This window comes from Paramormyrops kingsleyae, chromosome 3 (genome assembly GCF_048594095.1).
Source record: "Paramormyrops kingsleyae isolate MSU_618 chromosome 3, PKINGS_0.4, whole genome shotgun sequence".
NCBI classification, from domain to species: Eukaryota; Metazoa; Chordata; class Actinopteri; order Osteoglossiformes; family Mormyridae; genus Paramormyrops; species Paramormyrops kingsleyae.
The window spans coordinates 9446030-9455581 of NC_132799.1; the positions used below are offsets into that span (position 1 = coordinate 9446030).

A 9552-nucleotide genomic window follows, 5' to 3' on the forward strand; every position below is an offset into this window, starting at 1 on the left:
ATTATATGGTGGGTAATTTTAGTGGAGGACTAAAATGTGCATTAAAGATAATGGAGAAGTGGAAGTGTAATAGAGGACACACTACCACCTGTTGTTTTTTGTGCCGTCCCAGGAGGTATAAAAACGCTCTTAGGATTCTTTGCCAAGAGACCGCCGGGCCAAGCATGTGTTTGGGCAACCTGGTTCCATTGGGCGTATGTCCTGAGCAGGCCGGGGATTGGCCTGTCTCTCCAGACGAGCAGATCAAGAACAGGAGAGTCTTCCTCACCACAGGTCAAACTGAGGACATGTTTTGGCCAGTTGACACCATTAAGTTGGTCATTGACACTGGAGTTCAGAGGAAACTTTTAAGTGAAGATGCTTCATGCAGTTGGGTTTAAAATTCAATCATGTATCAAAATTACGGTGTTATAGGTCTTAACTGATAAGAACTGTGATGTGTGATGAATTAAGAGGTCAGTCATGTATATTTAATTTCAAGTCAAAAACACAAAGAGGAATGTCTCTAGTTTGTATGAATAAGCTTTTGTTTCTAAATCATATAACTTGATAAGAAGTCCTTTATAGTACTGACTGTGCATGACAGATTGTTATTTACCGTTTGCTGTCAGGTGTATAACCCCAAGGTCAAGGCAAGCTCGATTGTGAAGAAACCGATGCGAAATGGGTAAGAGAAATCTACACTGGCCCTAACAAAACATCAGCCATGTTGAGTTTTTAGTGGGTATAAATTAGGCTTCACGGAATCCATTTCAATTAAAAAAAATATGAATTAGCAATGAAAATTAAGTACATATTTCAGACTGTGATGGTTAAGTAGAACCTCATTTTCTGTAATTACAAATACTAATGGTGTACGCTGCAGCTAATTTTGTCCCTATTCCTAGCAAAGTAAACACTAATTAAAGGCTGCTTCAGACACTGCAGCAGGTTATCTTGGTCATAGCAGCAGAAATAACCCCAATTAGTGGAATATGAATCTGAAGTTTTCCTTCTCCCAGGGAAATGCTTTCGTCTCCACCCAGCTCAGCTGCCTAGTGAGGCTTCCCTGCCCATCTGGGAGAGCAAACTCCCATCCACTGTGTTTTTCCTGAAGACAATGGAGCTCTATGGCCTTGGGCACTGTGATGTCATAAACAGACCTGGCAAGCTGCAGATCTGTCCACTCACTGCATGACCTTATTGTTAGTGTTGTTGCTGCTGCTGAACGCACACTTGTATAAAGTATTTTACAAATTATACACTAGTACCAGCTGGATATTTTTGCTGTTCAGCGTAAATGCCTTGCTTACTGCCATCAAACTCTTTCAGGTACTCAAGATATGCATCAATAGCATTTTGTTTAAAAGGTATAATATATTCCAAAAATATTTAAAGCTTATATTGCAGTAAACAATGGTTTCCCAAGCTGATATTAAAGATCACAATCAGGGCTGATCCAGGCATTTTTTATTGATCGGTATCAGCTACCCCAATTCAAGGTTCCATCACATGTTACAAACTATCAAGATCAAGATGTAGATGTGTGGAAATTCTTGAAATTAGAAACTCAAAGCTACATGCAATGTTTCGGATGCCATCTTTTTGAGTGTGAGCAGTAACAGACCGTTGTTTAATACAACAAATCTAATAGGTAATTGTTTACATCATAAGGAAGAATACTGCGATATCACAAGTTTATGTATTATTATTTTTTATGTTTATGTATATTTAAATATTTATTAAAAGATTGGATCGGGACTTAAGCAGATACTGTATAAATATCGAATGGATCAGATCAGGGTACCAAAAAAGTGGATCAGGACATCCTAGCGATAACACATTTGTGACATTCAACAGTCCTTGACAAGGTCCTATGAATTAAACAGGAGAGATCTTGAGTCTATCACCCTGCTAGTCGACAGCAGGTGTTTACAACACTGTAAGTTAATTTGGCCAGCATGGGATGTACAGATGGGCTCATCACAAGCTGCTAAGACAAGCTTTATCTGAGCCCCCCCTCCCCCCCCCGGGCCTTGGCTGACCGGCCTTTATGCAGGACACACCGGCCAGAAGGATTTACCTCATTTTCACAGCTGTACACATGGTACTGTACACAAGGTACCTCAGCAGTTAATCTCAAAATCAAACTCAGAAGTGTGGGATAATTTCTGTTAAACTTGTTTGGAAAATTTGGAAGTTGTTACAGGCTTGGATATCAGGCAACGTTTGCATTTACATTATTAGACTTTTTTCTTTAAGTTTAGAAAAGAGTCTAAGAGAAACAGCATAACAGAAACATCTTTATTATTGTGACTGTATTTCTTTCCACGAACCTTAGCTCATTCTACAAATGACACAATATACTCATCTGTTCATGAGAATTATGTAACAACATGTTCAATAATAGCTTTGTCAAAGCATTGTTTATAACCAAAACCATGTTCATGTTCATAAATTGTCACACAAGACTGGTTATTCATTATGAAAGATACTGCTTGTTTTTCAAATGGCTTTCCATTGTAGTTTACCTATTTATAGACAGTATTTAGCTGGCGAAATACTATATAGGATGACAGCTTCCTGTGGTTGCATAATATAATTATCACGCAATGGAAAAGGTTATGAGTTATAAGTATGTTTATGTAATCCTTTCATCCATAAAGATCCAGAAGGCTTGATGCAGGCGTTGGATGACCTGGCAGAGAGATGGATAATGCCGCTTCTTTCAAAAAGATTTATGACCTAAAGGTCAAAAGGTTACGGGTCAAGAGTTCACTGGGGGGGCGGGGTTGGGGTGGAGCCAGGTGACGTCACGACTAGTGACGTTGTTATTTATTTTTTATTATTATTAAATTATTTATTATTTTTACAAATTATTTATTATTTTTTTTATTATTATTTTAATTATTTATTTTATAAATTTTAAATTATTATTATTTAATTATTTTTATTATTATTATTTTATTTTGAGGAGAGTGAAAGGAAGTTTCATCAGTGAATTGTGTGCGTATGAGTGGCGTTATGAGTGGGGTTTGTCGGAACAGCCCCGTGCCATGAGGTTGACGGTGATGGTTGATGGTGCTGAGCGGGTCGGTTACCTGACGGAGCGTGAGCGTACGCTGGGTCTGCCTGTGGAGCGGTACTGTGGGAAGGTTCCGGTCGGTCCGGAGCGTGTAAATGTTGCGGATAAGGACTTTGGACATTGTGCAAAGGACTCGGAGATTGTGAGAGCGATGTTGGAGCTTATCCCTGTGTCGCACAAGTCTGAAAGAAACTGTGTGAAAATGAGAAAGTTGGAACTAAGAATGAGAGGAGGAGGAGGAGGAGGAGGTGGGTCTGACGCTATCCTCCAATAAACGCTTAACAGCAGCAGTTTGGCCGTGTGTCTGTGAAAGCTGAACCCCCCCCCCCTCACCTGCACAGCAGTTTGGCCGTGTGTCTGTGAAAGCTGATGATGCGGTTTATCAAAACTACCTCGCTCAACACGACTCGCCACCCGCAGCGTCTAGTGAAGCGAGGGTCAAAGACCCCTGTTTCCTACTGTCCTCAGAGACATTATTAACCTTCCTATGCTGTTAGGGTCGGCACCGACCTGTTTTTAAATTTAAAAATGCATAAAAGCAGCACATATACTTATGCACACTCTTAAAACAAAAGGCTCCATATTGAACCGTTAAGGGTTCTATAGCTTGGTACATATATGACACCCTCAAAGGTTCTATATAGAACCATTATAGAGGGTTCAATTAAAAGAAATAGCACCTTTTTGAAGGCAATGGTTCTATTTACTCTGGTTAGAACCCCTATAGTTCTATATAGCACCCCCCAAGAACCCTTTTTTCTAAATATATACTGCATCAAAGCTTTTTGACTTTGTCAGGAATCTCTATTAAATTAAAACAAAATCAAGGTAAGGCATCCCCACACATGTAAGGTAAGATAAGACCAGTTCAGTTTATGTATATAATTCACTCAAGGTTTATTTTACCATTATTTTTTTAATTGAAAACGAGAGGAATGCTGTCAAAAGAAAGGTCCAGAAAGCCACACCAAAAATATTAAAACCAATCTTTTCATGGATAAGGAAGCCTAACAAGGTAACCAAGAGGTAAGAAACAAATTGGATGATAAATAATTGTTTTGAGGGTATCTTATGGCTGATGTAAGACACGGGTCGGCACCGACCCGTCTAACATAAGAGACAGGAACAGAAAGCTAACATAGGCCGAAAGTTAAGCATGTTAAATGAAAGGCAGCTGGATAATTCCCTATAATGACACATTATAACGAAATCAAACGCAATGTGAAAACGTTTCCCCCAGAAGCATGTGCATATTTTTCTGGTTTGCATGTTGTGTGCGGTTGCCTAAGCACAGTCGGCCTAGTGTTTGATAGGTGATGGAGAAGCATACAGTCGTGGGGACAGTAAACTACATGCGCCTATGCCAACGTCTTTAATTATAGCTACAAACATGGATGCTTTCTTTAACGTAAAACATTCGGTTTTTCGGCTGATTCGGTTTTAACATTGTTAATTTTATTCATTTCAAGTAGCCTCTAATCACCTTACATTTGTTCTGATTAACTGTAGTCACCATTCAGAGTATTTTAAAACAATGGCACTGAAATGTCACCACATGTTAAAGCTAACAAGGTAACATGATTATATCAGCGGAACAAACCAGTCACCGGTATGTATAGACAGATCATGTGTTGCTCAACAAATCGACACATTTTGAAATCTATTTGTATTTAGACATATATATTGGGAATAAAGTGTTGCATTTTAAAAGGCAGACACTGAGGCCGAATTTAAATTGGTCACAATTGTATTTTTTTTTCTGCAGCTAGAACAGTCGGCTGAGCCTGATTTTAATTGGCATGTTGGTGTAGGATTCTTGCAGTAGAAGCTATGTAGTGAATTGCGGTACTCTGAAATTAAGTGATACGTGTATTAGAATCGTGAAGTGTCATCTTCCTTTGTTTTAGGTTCACCCCAGGCATTTTTATGAACTGTAATGTAATATCAGACAGTGTGTGATGAATTTCTGAAGGCATTTTAAATATGACCATTTCGTAGAAACATCTCATGGAAAAATGTAGTTGCAGTTTGTCAGGACTAAAGACTGTTTGGCTAATATGACATGGTGAACAAGTCCTGTTGTTAAAGAATGCCTGCCTGCTGCTTAAAACATTGTGTTGTATGCTGAATGTTTCTTGCCCGTAGAGTACATGTTGCTATACTGTTCCTTTATTATATTCAAGTATAATTTTTTTAATCATTTAATGAAATGACTGTGGTCCACCAGAGTGACATGAGGTAGTTAAATGATATGTGGCAGAACAAAGCACCAGCATGAAGTGGAGCAGTGGGTAGAATATAGAGAATGCAGCAGCAGTATCACAAAATTAGCAATTCACTGGAAGCAGAGTATGGGGACTTGGGTGTGGACTCCCCTATCTCGGGGGCGGAGGTCGCTGAGGTGGTTAAAAAGCTCCTCGGTGGCCGAGCCCCGGGGGTGGATGAGATCCGCCCAGAGTTCCTGAAGGCTCTGGATGCTGTAGGGCTGTCTTGGTTGACACGCATCTGCAGCATCGCGTGGACATCGGGGGCAGTGCCTCTGGACTGGCAGACCGGGGTGGTGGTCCCCCTCTTCAAGAAGGGGGACCAGAGGGTGTGCTCCAACTATAGGGGGATCACACTCCTCAGCCTCCCTGGTAAGGTCTATTCGGGGGTTCTGGAGAGGAGGGTCCGCCGGATTGTCGAACCTCGGATTCAGGAGGAGCAGTGTGGTTTTCGCCCCGGCCGTGGAACAGTGGACCAGCTCTATACTCTCCGCAGGGTTCTGGAGGGTTCATGGGAGTTTGCCCAACCAGTCTATATGTGTTTTGTGGACTTGGAGAAGGCATTCGACCGTGTCCCTCGGGCAGTCCTGTGGGGGGTGCTCCGGGAGTATGGGGTGCCGGTCTTCCTTTTAAGGGCTGTTCGGTCCCTGTATGACCGGTGCCAGAGTCTGGTCCGCATGAGCGGCAATAAGTCGGACTTGTTTCCGGTGAGGGTTGGACTCCGTCAGGGCTGTCCTTTGTCACCGATTCTGTTCATAACTTTTATGGACAGAATTTCTAGGCGCAGCCAGGGCGTTGAGGGTGTCCGGATTGGTGACCTCAGGATTAGGTCTCTGCTTTTTGCAGATGATGTGGTCCTGTTGGCTTCATCAGACCGTGACCTTCGGCTCTCGCTGGGACAGTTCGCAGCCGAGTGTGAAGCGGCTGGGATGAGAATCAGCACCTCCAAATCCGAGACCATGGTCCTCAGCCGGAAAAGGGTAGAATGCTCTCTCCGGGTCGGGGATGGGATCCTTCCCCAAGTGGAGGAGTTTAAGTATCTCGGGGTCTTGTTCACGAGTGGGGGGACGATGGAGCGGGAGGTCGACAGGCGGATCGGTGCGGCGTCCGCAGTGATGCGGGCGCTGCATCGGTCAGTCATGGTGAAGAAGGAGCTGAGCCAAAAGGCGAAGCTCTCGATTTACCAGTCGATCTACGTTCCTACCCTCACCTATGGTCACGAGCTGTGGGTAGTGACCGAAAGAACGAGATCGCGAGTGCAAGCGGCCGAAATGAGTTTCCTCCGCAGGGTGGCTGGGCTCTCCCTTAGAGATAGGGTGAGGAGCTCGGTCATTCGGGAGGGACTCAGAGTAGAGCCGCTGCTCCTCTGCATTGAGAGGAGTCAGATGAGGTGGCTCGGGCATCTGATTAGGATGCCTCCTGGGCGCCTCCCTGGTGAGGTGTTCCGGGCATGTCCCACTGGGAGGAGGCCCCGGGGAAGACCCAGGACACGCTGGAGGGACTATGTCTCTCAGCTGGCCTGGGAACGCCTCGGGATCCCCCCAGAGGAGCTGGATGAAGTGGCCGGGGAGAGGGAAGTCTGGGTTTCCCTGCTGAGACTGCTGCCCCCACGACCCGACCTCGGATAAGCGGGAGAAAATGGATGGATGGATGGATGTGGATGCAGCAATGTTGAATGTTACACTATATGTTACTGTATATCTCAAATCTCAAAACCCTATGACAACCTTAATCATAGCCGTAAGACTATGACCACCATAGCAGTAACCCTAGCCCTTATTCTATCTCTAACATAAGCTATAACTATAATCCTAATCACACCTTCAGTGCTTATGTAAACATGCTAAGCCTAAATCTAATGGTAACTGTAATCCAACTGTAACCTTACTGAGTATGCCCTATCGAGTGCACACACTACGACATGCGCACTACGAAGTGCACACTACGAAGTGCACACTACGAAGTGTACACTATGAAGTGCACACTGGAAAGGGCATACTACGATGTGCGCACTACGAAGTGCACACTACGAAGTGTACACTATGAAGTGCACACTACAAAGTGTGCACTACAACGTGCACACTACGAAGTGTACACTACGAAGTGCGCATTGTAAAGGGCATACTCAGTCCTATCCAGTTGTGTGCACTCGATAGGGCATACTCAGTCCCTCATAGTGTACTTCGTAGTGCGCACTCTAATCCAACTGTAACTCTACTGAGTATGCCATATCGAGTCCACACAACTTCGTAGTGCGCACTTTCGTATTATTGTGCACACAACTGTAAAGGACTGAGTATGCCCTTTCCAGTGCGCACTTCATAGTGCGCACTTCGTACTTATTGGTTTTGATTTCTTTGTATGTGTGGATTACTTGGGTTGTTACTGACGTCTGGTGTAAATTCCATGTCAATAGATCCTTTATAAATATATTTACTGAGAAAAATGTTGACACGTTCAATACTTATTTTCCCCGCTGTATTTAGACAGTAAAAATACATTTAGACAATGATAGACAGTAACAGTAATTATTATATAATAAAATACATTTAAAAATAAAGATTTCTTATTTTAATATTAATAATAAACCATTAATACATTTAATTATAATATTTATTGGTCATATTTACATTCTCTATGCATTATGAAGTTCTAAATAATATTACATACTCCTATAAAATTAATACTTATTTCCGCCTCATTTCGGCGAAATGAATATTTAAAAAAATGTTTCGCATAAACACTGCTGGAAAGCCACGAGATGAACAGGCAAGCCATAACTTAAACTAAACTAGAAGTAAAATTCATATCCCTAGCTAGTTTTGCGTTAGTCTACCATATTAACATAAACTAGAAGTGCCAGAAATAGTTCATACCTTGTGTCCACTTCAATTTCACACTGCACCACGTAGAACATATGGGTCTGGCAGACCCAGTTGCAATAGTTTTATTAATTTTTTATTTTTATTTTTTTTTTTCAATTCGCGAATATAAAAAATGTCGTCTTTACTGCAAAAAGTCATCCCTTATGTGTGATGTAATGCAAAGAAAGAGAAGTTGAAGCTGAAACTGAAAGTAGTGGCAAAAGATGCCACCATGTTTGAAAGCTTCGACTGGGTCCGGAAGACCCTGAAGTGAGCCAAAGGGTAACCACATATACTACCATATACTAACCAGACGTATGGTTAAAGTTTATGTGATCGCTCATGTATCGCTCATGTATGTAAAGCTTATTCTCATATGTATCATAAGGTAATGACAAACCTGCGAATCCAGCATTTGTTTTTCTGATATCCCGGCACGCCTCCTCTTTACCCCGACCTGCAGAACTGTTGTAACGTGGAAATGAGTTGCGTTGTGAATCTGCGGTCGATTACTTTTTCTCAAGGATCCGGATGTGTGTCACACTAAATTGAAATTGAATTTGCGAACTGAAATTTTCGAGGTAGGATAAATGCTATTTCGAGTTACTGGAATTCAGATTCAAACTATTGAATTCAGATTCAGTTTTGTAATGCGGATAACTGCAGATTCAAATATACAAAATTCATATTCAGCTTCTAGTGGCACAAATATCAGCCCATTCAAAAGCCTGAAAAACAAGAGCATGCATTTTACATAAACACTGCATGAAAAAACATCCTTATGAGAGATATGTGATACAGTGACCGCTGTGATCTCAGAAGCAGTGGCCTTGGAAGTCCAGAGGTGTGTGGGAGGGGGTTAAGACTAATCGATCAACCCGGGGGGGGGGGGGGGTGCTGTCAAAAAAAGTTTGAATACCACTGCCCTAGTCTATTACACAGAGTGCACTACTTTAAAATGTTCATCCCCCGCTTAGGAAGGGCTCTTAAGCTTTTGTAGAGCTGGATTTTTTTAAAAACCATTCATCTAATACCAGCACTGCTATTACAAAATAAAATTTCATATTTGTAGCATTGGGGTTAGGGTTAGGGTCAGTACTTTTAACATGCTGTAACTTGAATGTGAGAGCTGCATGATATTGTAAGATGTGTAATTATCAGCACACCTACATAACTGGGATTCCCTTCATTTAAACAGCATAATACCATTTAATAAAGCAGGGGAAACAATTTAGGTATTTCCTATAACAAAGAGATTTTATAAGTGCAAAAATGTCAGTTAAAAGCATTAACCTGCATGGCGATTACTTTCAATTTGTGGTAGTATGAAAACTGCATGTTTTCTAAATCACACTTTCCA

The 9552-nt window shown here is 41.8% G+C and overlaps 1 long non-coding RNA gene across 1 annotated transcript; it reads left to right on the plus strand.

The window, feature by feature from the left end:
* The first annotated feature begins 308 nt into the window (after positions 1–308).
* LOC111858503 (uncharacterized) lies at positions 309–1392 on the plus strand. Its single transcript, XR_002841597.2, has 3 exons — positions 309–369; positions 612–667; positions 1002–1392. It is a non-coding gene; the product is annotated as an uncharacterized lncRNA (long non-coding RNA).
* Positions 1393–9552: the final 8160 nt, after the last annotated feature.